Source organism: Panthera pardus, unplaced genomic scaffold (genome assembly GCF_024362965.1).
Source record: "Panthera pardus isolate Hobbes unplaced genomic scaffold, ASM2436296v1 HiC_scaffold_5, whole genome shotgun sequence".
Classification (NCBI taxonomy): Eukaryota; Metazoa; Chordata; class Mammalia; order Carnivora; family Felidae; genus Panthera; species Panthera pardus.
The window spans coordinates 13218428-13239623 of NW_026526980.1; the positions used below are offsets into that span (position 1 = coordinate 13218428).

Sequence of the window (21196 nt, forward strand, 5' to 3'; positions counted from 1 at the left end):
TAGGAGGGCCTAGCTTACTTGGAAACACTGAGCAAAAGCAACATGAATGCAGAAAATAGAGCTGGCAGTGTGAGCAGCCAATCAGAATGGATCATCAAAGGTAAATCCATGAGCTTTCCACTGTCAGTGCTGAAACTATACCCTGAAGGGACGCCTGGGTGGCTCAGTTGGTTAGGCATTTATCTGACTCTTGATTTTGGCTCAGGTCACGGTCTCACAGTTTGTGAGTTCGAACCCCACATCAGGCTCTGCACTGTGCAGAGCCTGCTTGGAATTCTCTCTCCTCTCTCTCTCTACCCCTCCCAAGCACGCTCTCTCTCTCCCCCTCAAAATAAATAAACTTAAAAAAAAAATCATCGGTGAAACTATTCCCTGTTGTAGACGCAAGGCCAGGTGTCTAAAATATCCCCTAGTTTCAGGGTGTCTGGCTGACTCAGTGGAAAGAGCATGATCTCAGGGACCTGAGTTCCAGCCCCATGTTGGCTGTAGGGTTTACTAAAAAACAAATAAAAATTATCCTCCAGTCTCTCTCATCTGAAAAATATCCTCCCTTAACTCCCCATTTCCTCTCTCACTAGTGCTCCTATGGCTTTCCTCCTCAAAATCAAATTTTGTGTTCAGTTGTCCACACATATGTTTCTGTTTCTTCTCTTCAACTCATTCAATATGCCTTTAATCAGGGTCAATGACCTTGTCCATAAATCATAAGTCCAATGGATATTTTTTAGTCTTTATCTTGCCAAGCCTCTTAGCAGTGTTCAACATGGTTGGATACTTCCTGTTTGCAATACTCTTTTTGGCTTATGTGACACCACACCTGTTTTCCACCTATGTCTCTGACCAGTCCTTCTTTGTCTCCTCTCTTCTGTCCCCCATTTTTAAAAAATGTTTTATTATTTATTTTTGAGAGAGAGACAGAGTGTGAGCGGGAGAGGGGCAGAGAGAGAAGGAGACACAGAATCTGAAGCAGGCTCCAGGCTCCGAGCTGTCAGCACAGAGCCCGACGCGGGACTCAAACTCACGGACCGCAAGATCATGACCTGAGCCAAACTCGGTGCTTAACTGACCGAGGCGCCCAGGCACCCCTCCTACTGCCCTCTATTTAAGATGATGTTCCTCAGGACTCTGTCTTGGCCCCTCTACTGCCCCTGTGCACTCTTCCTGAGCAAATACGTCTATTCCACTGCCTCCCAAGTCTGTATCATTTGTTTAGAGTGTTCTCTTGACCTCCAGACTTCTATGTCCAACCTCCTCCTCAAGCCCATGTCCCACATCTCACACTCATTGTGAATCAAGCTGAAAGTATCTTTACACAAATTCCTCTTCATCCTATATTCCCTCCGAGGGAAAGAAGAGGCAACACCAGAGCCACCATCCAGTGGCTCAAGTCCAAAACCTGGTCATCACTTTGACACGTCCTTCTTCTTCATACCTTCTTCAGTGAGTCTGGTCAGACTCACTTCCAAAACATCTCTCTGTCCTACACACTGTCACAACCATGCTGCAAGCCACTCTCCTTTCTCCTAGACAACTGAAGTAGGCTTTGAATGGAACCTCCTGTTCCTGCTGCCAGAAGGAACTTTCTAAACCCAAAATTGGAACATGCCACCCTCCATCTTAAAACCTTTTGATGGTTTCTCACTGCCCTCAGGACCAAGTTCAGGGCCTTAGCTTAGCATTCATGACCCTGCTTGCCTAACACTCAGCCTCATCTCTTGCCATTAGTCCCTGCCGCTCTCTGCTCAGCTGCCCTGAATTGCCTTCAAAGCATCTCAGACTCACCAGGCTCTCGTTTGCCAACAGGATTTTCCACAATCTGATTCCTCTTCCTGAGCTCCTCTCTCCCAACTTCACATACCTGATCTCTCAATTTCAAGTCCCAGAGAAATGACACATCCTAGGTTGACCCTGAGCCAGGTGAGCATGTTGTGCACTGGGTAACACTCCGCACAGGTGTAATTAATGAAATTACCACAGCTGGAAAGCTGATGAGAAGCTTACCTGCCTGTGTGCTCTGTAGCCTCAAGACGAACTTGGTTTCTTGCACATAGTAGGCCCTTCATAGTTATTGAATAAACAAGCAAGCAAACAAACAAACAAGGGGCCCCTGAACCAAGCGTGAAGGCCAAATAGGGGGTGGATCAATGAAGCTGAAACTTCAAGGTTGATAGCACACGTGGGGCAGGCCCCGTGATATCTCAACCTTTCCACAGGGTCACCTGACACCTTTTCTACCAACGGAGGTTTGTGGAGTCAGCCGGAGCTCTCCATAGGATACAGAGCGTGCGGGGAAAGGAACCTCCCAACTCAGGTCATAATTAAAATCACCCCCACCTAACCTTTGTCCTTAAGGGGTAAAGCGGCCTGCTCACTCTGGCCGCCCCTGGAAGCATTAGAGATGTAGGCAGTCTGTTGGGAACTATTAAAGTTATTTCAGATGCTTTCCCCTTGGACATAAGGAGACACTTCTGTTTTTGTTTTTCAGATAGCAGGATTGGTGGGTTTGTGTACTGGGCTAGGGAAAGGCAGTGCCTGGGCTGCAGTTTCTTGCTTTTCCCGCTTGCTCTCCATTTCATTTGTAAAAACAGAGTCATAAAGGAGAAAAGAGGAAGAGGGATTAGGAGATGGTAAACAAATTGAAGGGTTCAAGAAAAAGTGAGACCATGAAGGGGTGTGGCAGCGGTGGGATTCGAACCCACGCCATCGAAATGACTGGAGCCTAAATCCAGCGCCTTAGACCACTCGGCCACGCTACCGCCCGTCACAAGGCTTTCCGCTGAGACTATATTAGTCTAATGACGTAGTGTCTCACACTCTGTGACCCCGCCCTCTTAGTTTTGCGCATGCCCAATAGCAACCTGGATTCTCCTGCGCCTGTGAAGGTATCTTGATCTGTGGCTTCTTTCGCGGCTTTGGAATCACAGTATTTATATGATTGACAGCAATAACTATGGTCAGAATGCCACATTTAAAGGGAGAGAAGAGTTCCTGAGTGTTAAACATGAATATTCAGTCCTCACGTGTGTGCATTCGATTTGCCGTGTGCGTCGTATACTGTCTACGGCCACCAGGGGACGGTGCCGCGCTGCCGCTCCCTCCCTTGCTGGGCTGGGGGGTCCCGCGCGGAACCCTGCTATGCACAGAAGCCGGCCAGGTCCCTATCCTGCGGACTTCCCAGCCCTATTCCACGTCATCTCTGCAATCCCAGGTGGCCCCATGGCCTGGTGCCTGCCATTGCGAGGTAAGAATCACCGGTCTAGGTGAATGTCGTTACAATGTCAATGAATATTGTTACAGATTATTTGTATGTTGGTCTCCCTCAATCATAATTCTTGGCCACATCTTAGAGAGGGAGAAACTGACTCGCAGAGAGACGAAGTAACTTGTCTCAGCTGCCCCAGGCAGAGCCAGTATTCTCCAGCCTCCCAAGACCCCAGTGTTCTTCTATGCAGGCTCTTTCAGTGTTTTTTTGTTTTTAATGCAATAAGTACAGATCAAATACATAATACATAAGTACAAAGCAAACTTCCATTTCCCGTCATCCGTAATTAGTTAACGTTTTGTGTATTTGCTTCAAATATTCTTAAATAAAAAATAAACTGAACTAAGCTGTAAGTAAGATTCAAGTCTCCTTTGATATCTGCAAGTTCGATCCCCCTTCCTCCTTGCTCAGGAGTCTCAGATGCTTTTAGTTAGTCCACTTTTTCGAATTTTACCTACACATAGGCTTCTCCATTTCCTTGCATATTTAAGGAAAATAACAAAACTACAGTAAAGCTAGACAGGTGGGTGTGGTAAACTGAATAATTCCTCCACCCACCAAAGACGTCCACATCCAAATCCCCAGAACCTGTGAGTATGTTACTTTATGGGACAAAAGGGACTTTGTTGGTGTGATTAAATTAAGGATCTTCAGGTAGGGAGACTGTTCTGGATTATCCACATGGGCCCAAGGTAATCACAAGGGTCTTTAGAAGAGAGACGTAGGAATTAGAGCAGGAGACGTGCAGACAGAAACAGAGGTACCAGTGATACAGCAGCCGCAAGCCAAGGAATGAACTAGAAGCTGTTAAATGTAAGCACACGGATTCTCTCCTACAGTTTATGAAAAGGAACACAAGTGCCTGACACCTTGGTTTTTGGACTTCTAAGTTCTGGAACCGTAAAACCATTGTGTTGTTTCAACCCACTAAATTTGTGGTAATTTGTAACAGCAGTAATAGAAAACCGAAACAGTGTATAAACTGACCTGTGGGCTTGGGAACACAGCCTGAGCCTTGACCCTAGGAAAACTACTTCTCTCTGGACCTCAGTTATTTGTCTGTAGTGATAACGGGGCGATGATGATACCCAGCTCACAGGATTGCTATGGGAATCTCATTCGTTCATTCTGCAGGTATTTCTTGAGCTCCTTCAACATGTCGGGCACTGTTCCGTGTACTTGGCTACACTGGAGTGAAGCGGAGGAAGGTTAAACGTGGTGATGTGCGTCGTGCACTCAGACTTCCCTGGCACATAGTGTGGGTGGTGTGGTGGTGGTGACTCCAGCGGCCTGAGCTCCCCACTCCCTCCCAGTACCTCAGTTTGCTCACCACCAGAGTTCTTACATGGGTGCTGACCACTTGGTGGTATTATTCCACATACATCTCCCCACCACTGCCTCCAGCTGGTATTTGGCTTTTTCTGAGGTCTATAATGGGCCCGGCTGGAATGTCGACTCCGGGAGGGCAGGTGATCGTGTCTTGTTCACCCAAAGCTATTGCCCCAGGACCTAGAACAGTATCGGCAATAAGACTCTTCCTTATACTGGTGGTTTTGCATCTTTGGTCGAGGCCGCTCCCTCTTGCTATGTGGGCTTTGACGAAGTCAGAGGCAAATGCTTCTGGGCTGGACCTGCCCAGCATGAGAGCTAGCTCGTAGATCTTTTGTCTGAACGTAGCCAGACTGTGGTCTCTTCTTCTGGAAGATCACCTGTGGCCACAAGCAGGAAACAGAGACCTCTTCAGGTTATCTACCACCACCCCCAAACACACACCCATCCCTGTTGTGACTCCCATTTGCCGGGAGCAACCTTTCTTCACCCCAGCTCTCTCTCTCTCTCTCTCTCTCTCTCTCTCTCTCTCTGATAACTTAATTCAAGTGAACATTAATCTTGCACCTACTAGACCTGATCAGGCAAAGAGCAGGTCTTCTGGGAGGAGTTTCCAGATACCCTCGGGCCAAGAGGTGCTTCTTCAAAAGAACAAAAATCCAGGGGAAGCAAGGCCATGAGCTCATCTGAGCATTTCTCCCCCGCTGGCCCGTGTGGCCTCCCACAGACTTGCTGACCTGGCTTCTCCGGTGATTTGTGTCTTCAAGGGTGCCGCTTGAGAGAGGTCAGCTTCTGTGCAACTGCCAGCCCCAGCACAGCGAGGGTGGGGAGGCCACAGAACCCAAAGCAGCTAGACTGCTTCATTTTGAGGTTTTGTTTCATTTTGGTTTTTGTTTTGGTTTGGAGTGACGTTTCAAAATAACGTTTGTAAAAGTAATATATGTTCCTTGTTGAGACTCGAGCAAAGAAAGAAAAGCAAAAATGAAATAAAATCACCTTGAATTTCTCTACCCAGTTAAACTCTGTCAGCGTTTTGCTAATGGAAAGTGCTGAGTCTTGATCTCAGAGTTGAGTTTGAGCCCCAGCCCCACCTAGGGTGTAGAGATTATTTTTTAAACCTTGAAAAAAAAATAGGGGGTACCTGGGTGGTTCAGTCAGTTAAGCGTCCAACTTCGGCTCAGGGGATGATCTCCTGTCTCTTTCTGGCTTCTGTGCCGACAGCTTGGAGCCCGGAGCCTGCTTGGGATTCTGTGACTCCCTCTCTCTCTGCCCCTCCCCCACTCTCACTCTGTCTCTCCCTCTCTCTCTCAAAAATAAATATTAAAAACATTTTTTAAATTAAAAAATCCTAAAAAATAAATTTGAAATGTAATGTAATGCATGCTGGTTGTAATTTTTTTTCAAATGTTATATCATATGTATAAAGTTGGAGGGAAGTTCTCTTCCTCACCATCGCTGTCCTTTACAACTGAATCCCCACAGCTCTGGCAGGAGCTCTTTACCCTGTAAAGAGTGACCTTCCAGATCTTTTCCTATGCAGATGTGTGTAAATGCCCCACTCTGTTCCTGGGGTTTGCTTTGCACAAGGCAAGGGGAGAAATGCACCACCCAAAAGACCCAAGTGTAGTCATTTTGTGTGAGTCTTCCTATGGCTACACTTGGGCTATGCCATGGTTCTGTGATGCACTTCATTTTTTATGCCCAGGGGGCCGGGGACCTTCTGAGCCACCGAAGTGCGCCAAGGAGGACTTTCAAGCTACTGCTTTAAAGCATCTCACTGTGGTTCCCGAAAGTTGGGAGACAGGATTTTATAGGGCAGAGAAACTACTGTATATGATACTACAATGGTGGGTACATGTCATTATACATTTGTGCAGATTCATGGAATGTACAACACCCAGAGCGAACCCTAATGTTGACAATGGACTTGGGTGATAATGATGTGTCAGTGTAAGTTCACCACTTGTAACAAATGTACCGCTCTGGTGGGGGACATTGATGACAGGGAGGCCGTGCCTGTGTGGGGACAGGGGAGATATGGGAAATCTCGGACCTTCCGCTCAGTTCTGCTGTGAACCTAAAATCGCTCTATAACCGCCGCGGTCGCAGGCTCCTACGGACGGGAGATCTGAGCCTTTAACACTTGAGAACATTTCCCTTCTGTGGCATATGGGGCTAGGGTGGTTCTCCATCCTCTCTGAGCCTCTGTGAGGGTTCTACCCATCTCCTGGAAGGTGAGAACAGCCATGTATCCTCGACGGGGCTAGTGCGCGTAGGAGCTGGGCTACTGCTCCTGGTGACCTTTCTTCTGCTGCCACACCCCGAAGCACCACCATGGTGAGATGGAGACTCCATGAGCACTTTGTGTGTGTGGGGGGGGGGGGGGGTGGGGTGGGGATTAACACCTCTAATGTGATGTGATTCACATGCCGTACAATATCCCCATTTATTTATTTGCTTATTTTAAAGAGAGAGTACCTGAGCAGAGGGAAGGAGAGAGAGAGAGAAAGGGAGAATCTTAAGCAGGCTCCATGCTCAGCGTGGACCCTGATGTGGGGCTCAATCCCACCACCCTGGGATCATGACCTGAGCTGAAATCAAGAGTCAAATGCTCAATCCAGTGAGCCACCCAGGCACCGCTATACCCATTTAAAGTGTATAATTCAGGTTTTGTTTTTGTTTCAGTATATTCAAAGTTTGCAACCATCACCATGATTATTAATTTTAGAACATTTTCATAGCCCCCAAAAAGAAACCCCACACCCTTTTGTAGTCACTGCCCATTCTCCCCAAACTCCCCTCCCAGCCCCAGGCAACCAATAATCTACCTTCTGTCACTTTGAATTTCCCCAATCTGGACATTTTATATCAATAAATTTATATAGTAAATTGCCTTTTGTGACTAGCTCCTTTCGCTTAGCATAATGGATTTTCCTTAAAGATTTAATTTTTAAGTAATCGCTACACCCAATGTCGGGCTCGAACCCACAACCGCAAGAGTAAGAGTCGCACGTTCCACCGACTGAGCCAGCCGGGCGCCTCTTAGCATAATTTTTTTAAGGTTCATCCACGTTGGAGCATGTGTCAGTGCTTCATTCATATTTACTGCCAAATAATATTTCGTTGTATGGATATACCACATTTTAATTACCTGTTCATCAGCTGATGGATAGTCGGGTTTCACATTTTGGCTATTATGACTAATACTGTTCTGAACATTCATGTATCAGTTTTTGTGTAGGCATATGTTTTTATTTCTCTTGGGAATGGAATTGCTGGGTTGTATGGTAACCCAATGTTTAATTTTTTGAAGCAAATGTTTTCAAAGTGGTTAAACCCAAAGGGTTTTCTTTGAGTGGTAAAAGCTCTCTATATATTCTAGCTACGAATCCCTTATGAGATACAGGATTCGTCAATATTTTCTCCCATTATCTGAAATGTCTTCTCACTGTCTTTTTTTTTTTTTTTTTTTTAAGTATTGTTGAGTCACAACCACACAGTATTACATTAGCTTCAGGTGTGTCTTTTCACTTTCTTGAGGGTATCTTTTGCATCTTGTGGGTTATTGAGTCCCTTACTCTGGACTCCTCTGGTGGGAAAGGCGGAAAAAAACCAGCTCCCTGTCGGTGAGAAGAGGGATTTTTCCAATAGAGGCAGGGATTTTGTCCCTCAGAGCTTGAAGAGGAGATGGCTGCCTGTGTGACAGAAAGAGGGGCAGGCTTTAGGACAGGGGAGCAAGGCTTGGAACTGGAGTGGGCCAATGAAGAGTGCCCTGGGAAGGGTTTATTCTTCCTCTTGGATACTGTAACATTGCTAGTATGGTTTAATGTTTTCCGTCCTCTATTTAATTCTTGTTACCCCAAACTTTTCAGTAAAGTCTGAACAACTTTGTGTGATGGTTACAGGAGGTGATCAAGGACCGAGTAAAAACCAAGAATGGTTCTGACCCACATCTCCTTGCTGAGGCCACCCAGGCACTGTCTTCCTAAAGCTACTGGAAGCGATGCCTACTTTTCCTTCAGAGCCCGGCTCAAATGCCATTTCTTCAGAGAAGCCTTTCTGAGCAGGTTTGCCTTATAATCTCTCCTTGTTGCCCATACCTCTCGCTCCTGGCACACCTGGAGGTTTATAATGGTATGATGGAATAATGACTATGAGAGAAATTGCCGTTCTCCCATTTCTTACTCCATTAGTTCTCCGAAGGCAGGCCTTTCCCCCAACTCCTAGCACAATACTTGGCCCACAATAGGGGCTTAATAAATTTTTGCCATGAGAATGAATGTCCAGAAACCCTAGGCTTAAATCCTATTAGCTTAACAACTCTCTGGAAAAGAGATTCTCGTTTTCATGCTTGCTAGAAAATATGCAGATAAGTATCTCATTGGCCTGACTTGGGTCACATGCTCATCCCAGAACCAATCAGTGTGGCTAAAAGGATGGAATGTGCTGATTGGCCAGGTCTTCTCGTGTGTTCACACTTGGCCCCACGTCAGTGGGAAGGGCCATCCTCACAAACTGAGAATAGGGTGAGCTGGTTTCCTGAGGACAAATCAAGATCCTCCTGCAAAGAAGGGGACTTCTGGGCAGACAAAACTTACAGAGGCTCAGAGGAGTTAAATAACTTGCCCAACACCACTCAGAGCTTTAAGTAGTTAAGTAATGCAGTCTTGGTAGGTTTTTTTTTGTTTGTTTGTTTTTTGTCTGGTTTTGGACTTGGACAGAGTAGCTCAGACTCTGTTCCTGCCCAGCGTTCCCACCGTCAGAATTTCAGGTGCAATTTTGTCTTGCCAAAAGCCAGTTTTCCCAAAACATCAAACCAAAATATCTACTGGTTCTGGTATTTTCCAAAACTTGTAGTACAGAGGCCAGAGGCTACAACACTCAGTGATAGGTTTCAAGACCATTTCATTTTATTCATCCCCCCCCCCCCCCCACCTTATGAGATGCTGCCATATGTCATCCCCCTTCCTCAAGCCACATAAACTTGAACCTGCTCCCTACAGAGGCCATGGCACTTGGTAAGCTGAAGGCCTTTGCTCTCTCAGGGGAATCTGAATTTTCAGGGACCTCAAAAACTGAAGAGTCAAGGCTTAGGGACAGGACACTTGAGGGGCCAGTGTATACTCATGCCTGGGTCAAATCCTGGCTCTGCCATTGACTGTGTAACCTTGGGAAAGTCCTTTAACCTGTCTCAGTCTGTGTATGAAGTGGGGACAATAAGAGCATTGGGATGGTAATCAAAGACTAATCCTGTAAAGCAGTTACCTACCACAGTCACTTGCACAAAGTGAGTGTCCTGTAAAAATATCAGTGCCTGCTACATCCCCCCATATACCAAAGCAAGCGTTACATATGACAGGTGGCTCTTGACTACAAAAACATGTTCACAAGCTACTGTCACCCAGGGAAAGGAGCAAGAGAAAGGAGTCACTCTTCCTTAGAAAAATGTGAATATACCTACATGTATACCCAGATATCGTCTGTCTCTGGTCTGCCTGCACCTGTGGTCTCTGTGTTTGCTGGGCCTCACCTGAGCAAAGACTCAGCATGCCCTCCAGCTCCTGTAATATAGATGCCCTTTGGCAAGAGGAGCCACCTTAGAAATCTCTTGGGCAGGGGTGCCTGGCTGACTCAGCTGGAGGAGTGCACCACTCTTGATCTTGGGGTGGTGAGTTTGAGCCCCATGTTGGGTATTAGAGATTACTTAAATAAGTAAAACTTAAAAAAAAAAATCTATGTAAGCCTCAGTTTTATGATCTGTGAAATAGAGCTAATGCAACCTACTCACAGGGTTGGTGTGAAACTGGAATGAGATAAAGCACTCAATAAATATCACTTATTATTTTTATACCTGAAATTATATCTGAAATAAGAGCTGTGAAATTTCTAAAAGTTTATTAGAAAAGTATCTGGAAGGATATAGTATCAGCATGTTCACAGTAGTTATCACACGTTTTGTATCCTTTCTTCTTTATAGCTTTCCATATTTATCCATTCATTCCACAGGTGTTTATTAAACATTTACTATATGCCGAGCCCTGAGAGTTAGGAATACGGCAATTTACTGGAATGGCAAGTAACGTCTACAGGGGATACTAATCAAATAATCGCACAAATAGCTGCAATTGTCGTAAGTGCCTACGTTTTAACGAAGAAGAAATCAGGGGAAAAAACAATTTCGGATAAAAATATTTTAAGGTTTCACATGGAGACTCAAACAATGAGATAGATTTCTAGTGATTTTGGAAAGGACTTCTCGAATTACCCACCGGGAGGGCGCCCCTTTCGCGGGTGGGTGCTAGGACCGCCCCCCACATTAGGTCCGGACGCCGTGTAGTCAGCAGGCGGGGAGGCTGGCATTCAGCGCGGGTTGTGCACTGGGGCCTGGAGACTTGCGTGGCGGCTGCAGGAGCGGTGACCGCCACCGGGGGGCGGGCACGTAAGTGCGCGCGGTGCGCCCGCCGGGCCAGAGCCCCGCCCCTGCCCGCCGGCTGGTGCCCCAGCCCCGCTCCTGCCGGGATCCGACGTCCGTTTCCCTGCGCTGCAGCTGCCCCAGCTCCGCTGACTGTCGCCGACGCTCCCGCCCCCGACACGCGTCCTCAGCGCCCCGGGATCGTTCCAGCGGCCCATCGCGCCCCGGGATCGTGCCGGCGGCCGCCGCGCCCCGAGATCTATCCAACCGCCCTGCGCAGCCCTCTCTGCCTCCCAGGAGCGCCTGCCGGTGCGCCCTGCTCGCCGCTCCCCGGGACTTTCGGGGGGCCCGCCCGCCCTGCACCCTGGAGCACCGGGCCGCGAGCCTCTGCCAACTCCTCTGGTTCTTCGCGGCCGTGGGCAGCGGCTGCGGTGCCTGTCCGCCCGAAGGAGGTAAGTGCGGGCCGCGTGTAGCCAGGCGGATGGGGGACCGGGATCCGGCGCTGCAGGCCTGGCGCGCCCCGGTGCACCGGCTCCCGGAGCGCGCTCGGTCCGAGCCTGGAAGTGGGGCGGAGGCGGCGCAGAGTGTGTGAAGCGCTTCTTCTGTGGGTTCAACTCTTTGGGACTCTGTGTTTGCTTCTGTAAAAGCGGGGAGTCATGCAGATTAACGGCAGTGTCTGTTGGGAAAACACTTGGCACGCCGTCGGCAGGGAGAGGCAGTTTGGGGGCCTCCGCCCCGGGCTCCTCAGAGCCCGTAGAGGGTGGGGGCGGTGCTGCCTTCCTGTCTCCTGCGGGGCCCGGAGCCGCATGCCCTACCCTGGCTCCTGAACAAGAGGCCTGAATTCTTGGAACCCCGAGGACAGCGTAGACGCGCCCTTGCTGTATTGTTGACTGCGGGAGGGAGTTTGGGTGTTGGCAGGCTCCGCCGACATGTGCGCCGAGGGCCGGGCATTGATAGGCGAGTGGAGGCGCGGGGGTGGAGGCCTCTTGGGTAAGTCCCGGCCTAGATCCGCCAGCACCCGGGCGGAGGACTGAGGGGAGCCAGCCCGGCTGCGCCCTTAGTGTGACAGATGGGCCGCATGGGAAGGGGCCGCTACATGTGCTGTGGGGACACTCTGGGAGCCTGACTTCTGGGCCCTTGGCCCGGGACGCTGCTTGCCTGGGACCACAGTTTCAGCCAGGAAGTGGAGTGACATAGTCCAGCCCTATGATTTTATAGAGGAGGAAACCGAAGCCCAGGGTTGTCTAACAGCCAACTAATGCGCAAAAGGGACTAAGCGCGGACCCTTAGAGCAAGCAGGTGGGAGCCAGTTGTGCCCGCTGTGTGGAGGTGCGTGGAGGGGGGAGGTTACTGGGAGGCTTCCTGGAGGAGGTGATGTTTGAGCTGATTTGGAAAGGATGCCTGTGGAAGGAGGTAGGGTTTAGAGATAGCGTATGCACACATTCATTCCTTTGTTCATGTATTAACTCAACAAATACGATAAAGCTTCTAGACGATGTGGATTCAGGTGTGACACAGTTGGGATGGCCATCCTCCCTCCTTTGAGTTCCCTTCTCAAAGAGGGGTTTGCAGGGGTCAGGGGAGGCAGAAAATCAGAGCCTAACGATCACTTAAAGTGGTTTCAGATTGTGTAGGATCGATTATGTACATTCTGCGATGTACACTTTCTCTCTTTGGTGCTTTCGGTGAGGGCACACTGCTTTTTGGCTGATTGAGGATGTAGCCCTGAGTTTATTTTAAACCGTTTTTAATGTATAATATGGCAGAGATGGCGATTAGTCCCCTCTTCCAGGGGTATCACCTGACTGAATTTCCCAGGCTCCCTTACAGTTTGGTGGGCTGTGTGACTGCATTTTGGCTGATGGGATGTGAGCAGAAATGGCGAGTGCCCCTCTTGAGCTTGAACCCCAAAAACCTCCCGCCCCCTCTGTCCACATATACCAATGGAGTTGGAGGGCTCTGAGGGCCTAGGAGAGGGCAGAGCTACCAGACGGGAGGAGTCTGGGCCCCTGAATGACTGTGGAGCAGAGCCCCACCCCCCTTTCTGCCTCCCTTGGGGGTCCATGTCTGCTGAAGGGAATGGGGCTCCAGTAAGCTCTTTGGAAGGTCTGGGGCTGTGCGTGGGGTTTGTTGGCTGTGGCCTTTGCATCCGGGTGATCTGGCTGGGCTGTTTCCCTGGGGAAGGGCGTCTTTAAGGCCTTTTTTCTCACACTGGTCAGATTCCCCAAAGAAGTCTTGTCCAGTCTTTGGCAGGATTGACAGCCAGTTGCCGGGACACGGAGAACATTGTGGGAGAAAATGGAAGGTCAACGGCAGAAACTTGGATTTGTTCAAGCTCCTTCTCTAGGAATCACTCTTTCTGACCCAGCTCTTAAAGCTGAAGCAGAAAAAAAATTGATGGTTGGGACTATATCCAAAGTAATGGCGGCTGGCTGGACTGATTAAAAAATAAAAGTTTTGTGTTGGAGAGATCAGTTCTGCTGACCAAGAAGCTGCAGACTGTTCCCTTAGTAAACTGAGAATATTCTAGAAGAAGGTGATTATGGTGGCCACCACAGGATGAAAGCGTTTTTTGTTTTGTTTTTGAGAAAGAGAGAGAGGAGAGCATGTGAGTGGGGGAGAGGGACAGTGGGGGGGGGGGGGGAGGGGAGGGAGAGAGAGAGAGAGAGAGAGAGAGAGAGAGAGAGAGAGAGAATCTTAAGCAGGCTCCATGCTCAGCATGGAGCCCAATGTGGGGCTTGATCCCACGATGCTGGGATCATGACCTGAGCCAGAATCAAGAGTCAGAACCTCAACCAACTGAGCCACCCAGGTGCCCCTAAAGTGCCTTGGGTATTTGTTGCTGGATTGAACCCTTGTAGACAAGACTGATGGGCACAAGCAGAAGGCTCTGAACAAAGGAAACAGCGAGTTACTAACATGCTGATGATAAAATAGGAGATGACGGTCTCTGGGTCCCCAAAACCCTAGGGCTAGGAACACCCAGAGAAGCATTTCAAATGGCTAGAAAGTCAGAGGGGTGGACAAGTGTTCAGATCTTCAGCTGTGACACTTTCTCGCCCTAGCAAGGACTCCACAGGTGGAGTCAGCTGAGGAGAATTTCTCTAGGCCATTGGTTCTGGAACTTAACTGCACATTATCAGAACCACCTGGTGAGCTTGTTTAAACACAGATTGCTGGGCCCACCTCCAGAGTTTACTTCAGTGGGACTGGAGTGAGGCCCGAGAATTGGAAAATACCATGTTCTGCTGCTACTGGTGGTCCCATGACCACACTTTTAGAAGGACTGATGTAGAAAGTGATGGCGAGTAAAAGCCCTGGATTCAGCCCACACTGTCTTCACACCCAACTACCCCACTTTCTAGCCATGTGATTATGGGGAAGTCACTTAACCTCTCTGTTCCTCAGTTTCCTTGTCTGTAGGATGAAGCTAATAGTGCCTACCTCCTGGGCTTCAGGGGAGGCTCCCTGGAGGAGGCGGCATCTAAACTGAGACCTGAAGGATGAGCAGAACAGTTGGCCAGGGGTTGGGTAGGGAGGGCAGGCCTGGCTGTGTGCCAGGCAGAGGGCACAGAGAACGGGGAACCTGTGTCCTCCAGGGAACTGAGAGGAACTATGGTGTAAGTGCTTTGAAAGTGACACCAAAATGCTGCAAATCTGTTCAGTGCTACGTGTCTCAGGGCAGGATTGCAGTTGAGGGAGAGTTGACCAGGTTGTGGAAAATGGGCTGCCGGGAAGCAGCGCCAGTTACTCCTGCCCACATTCCATTGGCCCGAATGCAGTCACATGGCCCCACCTAGATGCACAGGATGCTGGGAAATGTAGTCCGTGGTGGGGCAGGAGAGCACAAATCTGTGGTGGAGAGCTAGCTGTCTATGCCACAGCAGCTTTTTATGGCCCTTGGCCACCTCTCTTACCTCTCCTTCCCTGCTTACTCTGCTTCGCTTTGTAGGATGAGTGAATTTTACAGATGAGGAAGCTGCGGTTCAGAGAGGTTAAGTAATTTGCCTAATGTCACTCAGCTAGTAGTGGCAGAGACAGGACTTGAACCCAGGTCTATTTGTCCTCAAAGCCTGTTGGTCCAGATCGTAGTCCTGGGTGCTTTTTAAGGGCCTCCCTATGATCCAGGTTTTCCTAATCAGGATCTCAGCCATGTCTCAAGCCAACTAAGCCCCAGATGCCTTGTAATTATAATGGCATAGTCCCTCCACTCCATGCCTGCACTGCCCATGATCTCCATAGAACTTGCCATCTTTTCTCTAATTACTCATTCATGCAACATGCATTTACATAGAACCTGCTGTGTGCCAGGCATTGTGCTCTTGGCTCGGAGCTGGCGAGGAATAAGACACAGCCCCTTTTGTTCCAAACGTTCACATGGTTTGGCCACCGAGAGGCTATGTAAACACAGAGTTCCCCTGAGAAGTGAGACACGCTGGATCCCTGGTCTGACCCGCCAGGAGTACAGAGTGTCCCGGGTACATGAGAAGGGTGCCCAGCAAATGATTAAAAATTAAATTCAAGCTCTCTTGTGCATTTTGTAAACCGAAGCTATAATGACAATATTATGTGCTTTGTATTCTAAAATGTGTTTTTCTGATTTTTAAAATAATAAAATTGCCTTTGCTCCATGACGGTTTTATATGCACAAAGCACGGCGTATGTGCCGCAGGGATCTTTTTGTGAGCCTCAGCGGAGCAAACGTTGACTTCTCTCCTTGGGTTCAGCCGCGGGGTGCTGTTCTCATCAGTGAGTAAGTTTATTTCTTCAGTTCAAAAGAAACACCAGGACCGGTATGCATGGAGATCTGCTTTTAAAGAGGAGAGGAGGGGGAGTGGGTCAGGAGAAGCTCCTCGAGCTTCCGCCAGAATCTTTCTGAAGTGGGGTTTCTCGGAACTATTAACATTCTGAGCTGAATACTTCTGGGTTGTGGGGCCTGTGCTGTGCACTGTAGAGTGTCTAGCAGCATCCCTGGTGCACTCGGTACACTATTCACTAGATACCAGGTGTACTCGGAGGGTTGTGACAACCAAAAACGTCTCCAGACGTTGCCAAAATGTCTCCTGAAGGGGCAAAAGTGCCCCAGTGTTTAGGGCCACTGTTCTAGGCTACATTTGTTTTCCATTGCTCCTACAGCAAATCACCACACGCTTAACACAAATTTCTTATGGTTCTGGAGGTCAGAAGTTCAAAAGTCAAGGGGCACCTGGGTGGCTCACTCAGTCGGTTGAGTGTCTGACTTTGGTTCAGGGCGTGATCTCACGGTTTGTGAGTTTGAGCCCCGCGTCGGGCTCGCTGCTGTCAGCACAGAGCCTGCTTCAGATCCTCTGCTTCCCCCTCTGCCCCTCCCCTACTCACGCTCTCTCTCTCAAAAATAAAAATAAAACATTTAAAAAAAGTTCAAGGGGCACCTGGGTGGCTCAGTTGGTTAAACGGTCGACTTCAGTTCAGGTCATGATCTCGCGGTTCATGAGTTCAAGCCGTGCTTCTGGCTCTGTGCTGACAGCTTGGAGCCTGGAGCCTGCTTTGGATTCTGTGTCTCCTTCTTTCTCTGCCCCTCCCCTGCTTGCTCTCTGTCTCTCTCTGTCTCTCTCAACAATAATAAACGTCAAAAAATTTTTTTTCACGTTCAAAAGTCAAGGCACAGCAGGGCTAAGTTCCTTCTGGAGACTCTAAGAGAAATCTATTTCCCTGCCTTTTTCAGCTTCTAGGGACCGACTGCATTTCTTGGCTTGTGGCCCCATTCTCCATGTTCAAAGCCAGCTGCATAGCATCTTCAAATCTTTCTCTAGGACCCCTGCTTCCATTATCATGTCTCTTTAGCTCTGACCCTCCTGCCTCCTTTTTATAAGGACCCTTGTGATTATATACAGTACATTGGATTTTCCAGGAGAATCTCTTCATCTCAAGATCACATCCCCAGAGTGACTTTTACCATGTAAGGGAGCATAGTCACAGATACTGGAGATTAGGATGTGGACATCTTCTGGAGGGCCAGTTTTCTGCCCACCACATAGAATGTTCAGCCTCTGGGTATAATGGAAATGCTTCTGGAGAGCCTGGCAGGAGGGAAGTGACTTAGGGAGTGGGGCTTGGGGGGTGGTCACACTAACAGCCAATACTTTTGAGCTCCAGGTCTCTGTCAGGCATTACATGCCGGATCTCACTGACTCCTCAAACATATCCAGGGGTTGGTATTGTTGGTCCTCTGTTTCACAGATGAGGACACCACCTAGGGGAGACGTTCTAGAAGGAGTAAAAATTTGAGCTGGATTTTGAAGGGAACCAAGGGGTTTGGCAGCAGGTAGGAGAGGCGTTTCAGAAAGAGGGCCCGTGGGGTGCCAGGGGCAGGGAGGTGGGAGCTTGGTGTGAATGGTTCTTCAGGGCAGGGCAGGAGGGTGTAGACATCTGCAAATCAGTCCTTTTATCCTGACATTCTCATATAAAGTCTCTCATTTTTCGGGGCGCCTGGGTGGCTTGGTCGGTTAAGCGTCCGACTTTGGCTCAGGTCATGATCTCACGGTCCGTGGGTTCGAGCCCCGCGTCGGGCTCTGTGCCGACAGCTCAGAGCCTGGAGCCTGTTTCAGATTCTGTGTCTCCCTCTCTCTGTGACCCTCCCCCGTTCATGCTCTGTCTCTCTCTGTCTCAAAAATAAATAGACATTAAAAAAAAAAAATTTAAAGTCTCTCATTTTTCCACCATAGTTTAAATATTTTTTCATGAGCACCTACCACATGCTGGGGTTATAGACATTAATAAGACACCGACATGAGCTCGTCACCTCTGTTACTATCCCCACCCTCAGTAAATAAATAAAACCCAGCCCAGAAAGGTATTTGATTAGCACCATTGAGTCCTGCCAGGGCCAGGTGCTGTGGGGGACACAGACTCCAGGAAGGCTCAGCTTACCCTTAGGACAGCACTTTGGCTCCTAATGGGGAAGCTGGGATTCAAGCCAGGCCCTGCAGCCCCTATTTTGGCTTTGATTTTTATTAAATTTTTCCACCAGATTTATCGAGACATAATTGACAAAGAAAAATTGTACGTATTTAACGCGTCCAACATGATGGCTTGGTATACATATCGTTGTGAAATGATTACCACAGTGAACCTAATTAACATCTTTATCGACTCACATAGTCACCTAAGTTTTTTATGTTTGTGTGAGAATAATTAAGATCTTTTCTCGGGGCGCCTGGCTGGCTCAGTCTGAAGAGCATGGGACTCTTGATCTCCGGGTCTTGAGTTCAAGCCCCACTTTGGGTGTAGAGATACTTACATAAACTTTAGAAAAATCTATTCTCTCAGTGAATTTCCAGTATACAGCAGAGTATTACTAACTATAGTCGCAGAGCTGTACATTACATTCCCAGGACTTACTCATCTTGCACAACTGAAACTTTGTACCCTTTGACCAACATCTTCCTATTTCCTCCACCTCCCAGCCCTGGACAACTACCATCTGACTTTCTGTTTTTATGACTTTGGTGTCTTTGGGGGTGTTTTTGTTTTGTTTTGTTTTGTTTTGTTTTTCGTGAGATCACAAAATGTTTGTCTTCCTATGTCTGGCATATTTCACTGAACATAATGTCCTCCAGGTTCATTCATGTTTTTGCAAATGGCAGCATTGCCTTCCTTTTTTTAAGACTGTATAACATTCCATTGTATATGTACGCCAGATTTTCTTTATCCATTCATCCATCTCTTAGGTGGTTTCCATACGTTGACTATTGTAAATAATGCTGCAGTGAACACGAGAGTGCAGATGTGTCTTCAAGATAGTTTTTCCTTTCTGGTTTGAAGGAAACTGAGGACTCCTGCTACAGCCCAAGATACCCTTGGAACAAGCCGGGGGTGCAGCCCAGGGCATCCTGCCCCTGCTCACCCCTCCTCCCCAAGGTACCCCATCGCAAGCAGGCTGTCACTTCTTTGCCCAGCAGTTCCTGTCATTGCCAGATAAGAGTCCATGTCGAGTACATAGCCTGGCACCTGGGACACCGGAAGCTGTCTACATGTGTTACTTATCTGTCTCATTTCAGTAAAAATTACGCATCTTCCATAGGAACGAAAGTATCTTCCTCTTTCTTATCACTCATTTGCAGCACAAAAGCCACATCTTTGCTTATCTCCCTTGGTGAGATGAACTCATGCTAACCTGTAAGAAACCCATAGCTCCTTCTGCTTGGTGGAATAAGACAGCATAATTGGCATGAGATCTAAAGGAACCAGGAGAGGACCTGCCGGTCTGGGAGTGGTGGAGTGTGGAAGGGAAGTGGGAAGTTAGAGGGAAGCTCAAGTCTCATTTATCACACCAGGAAATCAATATATAAGGACCCAAATAGGCAAAGTAAGAAATGGCAGAGAAACCATGTTATTTAGGGATGTGGCAGTATCTACCTGAAGTAACATCTAGAATAATTGGAAGTGGTTACCTCTGGAGATGGGAAGCAGGGCTGCCCTGTCCTCTTGCAAAGGTTGTAAACTAAAGTTGAACAGTACCCCACCTGTACGGTCATACACCATGGACTCAATAGGAAAATGCCGTTATTTTTAACCATGGGCTTTACTGAAACTTTTTTAATTATAAGAAATAATACACAGTGGCTCTAAGTGCTGGCTGGGTTTTGGACTCTTCATAATGCAGGTGAGAAAAACCTGTGTATAATCAGCTAAGTCATCCCCAGACCCCCTAAAAAGGGGCAGTGTCAGGCATGTTTGGATTCATGGTCTCAAATGATATCACCACTATTTGTTTTTCTCTAAATCTCTTGTTCTGCTTTCTGCCAATCGTCACCTTTGTTCTCTGGTGGCCTCAGCCCCTGTCTCTGATTCACATCCTACACAAACGGATGCTCTTCTCTAGTCTCTCAGACTGAAACCCCAGGCTTACCTGGGATTGGGCCAGATTGGTTAGCTTGAGTCACATGCTCACCTGTGAGCCAATCACTGTGGCCAGGTGCCTGAATGCTGTGATTGGCTTAGACCTGGGTCATGTGACACACCCTGTTCCTTGATGGTGCATCTCCAATCACAGAACATGGGAGCGGGGGGAGGGACAGATCCTGGAACAGAAACAGGTGTGTGACCCAAGGTGGCCCCCAAATCACCCTGTTCGCCGCGGTGCAATTGACGACCCGGTGGGTTCTGCCGTGATGGGCATGTGGCAGTGTGTGTGCGCTGGCCACATCACGTGGACAATATCGGCTCTGGGATGCTGACTCCTGGGAGTGGCCGGCAGTTCACTTCTACAGGTAGCGAGGCAGCCCTGGGCGGGGGGCGGGAAGGGAACCCCAAGGAAGACCAGAGGTCACTGTGGCCTGGCCCACAGGCCTTGACCTGGACATTGCAAACATTGTTTTCTGTCCCAGCCACTGCCAGAGGAACCTTTTATAGGGAGACGCAGTAAGAGCAGTGGTTCTCTGGCCAGAGTCTAAAATAGCCTGTTCCCCGAGGACCCCTGAAGAAGCTTGGCTTGGCTGCTAACCAGGTATCCAGGTTACCAGCGTGGCTGGGACCCAAGGTTCAGCCCCTTTTATTTAGGATAATAAAAATGGTGATGATGATAATAGTTCTGTGTCTTAGTGCTCGCTCTGTGCGAGTGCTGTGAGGTTAACGGTGAGAATACTGCCTCCCGCATTATCGCAGGGAAGCTAAGGCTTGAGAGGTAATGTTACACAGCTAGTAAGAGGCAGAGTGGGGGCTTGAAGTTGGGTCTGACTCAGAATTCCACCCAACTACCTCTCTATACAAATATTTTCCCAGGGTGTGTCAGGGACTCGGAGGGGAAGATGTGGGTTCCAGAGCAAGGGCAAAGGAAACCTTCCAGAGAATCCTGATGTCTTAGCTGGGGTGCTGCTCTTGGTCTCAGCCTCTTTGCCAACAGGAGCAGGCCCCCGTGGGCCAAGGGAAGCCCAAGTCGGATGGAGATTCCTGGGAGGCCGGGGCTCTGGCTGATGTTGGCACAGGCATCGTGGGGCTGAGTTATGGGCCATTGAGGGCTCCTTGCCTGCCTAGGGGAATCCGGCAGCCTCCAGGGCCCAGTCTTCCTGGACGAATGTGGGAGTAGTTGCCAAGTCTGGACTCTGGACTAAGGCCTTGGTTTTCCCAGGCTGATCCTATCCAGGCATTGACTTGTCGTAAGAGATGTGATGTGACTTTTTGGGGGAGAGATGGGGTTACTGGACTAGACAGAA

The 21196-nt window shown here is 48.7% G+C and overlaps 1 protein-coding gene and 1 non-coding gene across 2 annotated transcripts in view; one reads left to right on the forward strand and one right to left on the reverse strand.

The window, feature by feature from the left end:
* Nucleotides 1-2674: 2674 nt before the first annotated feature.
* TRNAL-UAG (transfer RNA leucine (anticodon UAG)) lies at nucleotides 2675-2756 on the reverse strand. Its single transcript has one exon. It is a non-coding gene; the product is annotated as a tRNA-Leu (tRNA).
* An 8318-nt stretch (nucleotides 2757-11074) lies between these two features.
* Nucleotides 11075-21196, forward strand: part of EEF2K (eukaryotic elongation factor 2 kinase) — a 63514-nt gene continuing 53392 nt past the window's right edge. Inside the window, exon 1 of the mRNA XM_019430402.2 lies at nucleotides 11075-11455. The gene's annotated coding sequence lies outside the window, so the exon portion shown is untranslated. The remainder of the gene's footprint in view (nucleotides 11456-21196) is intronic.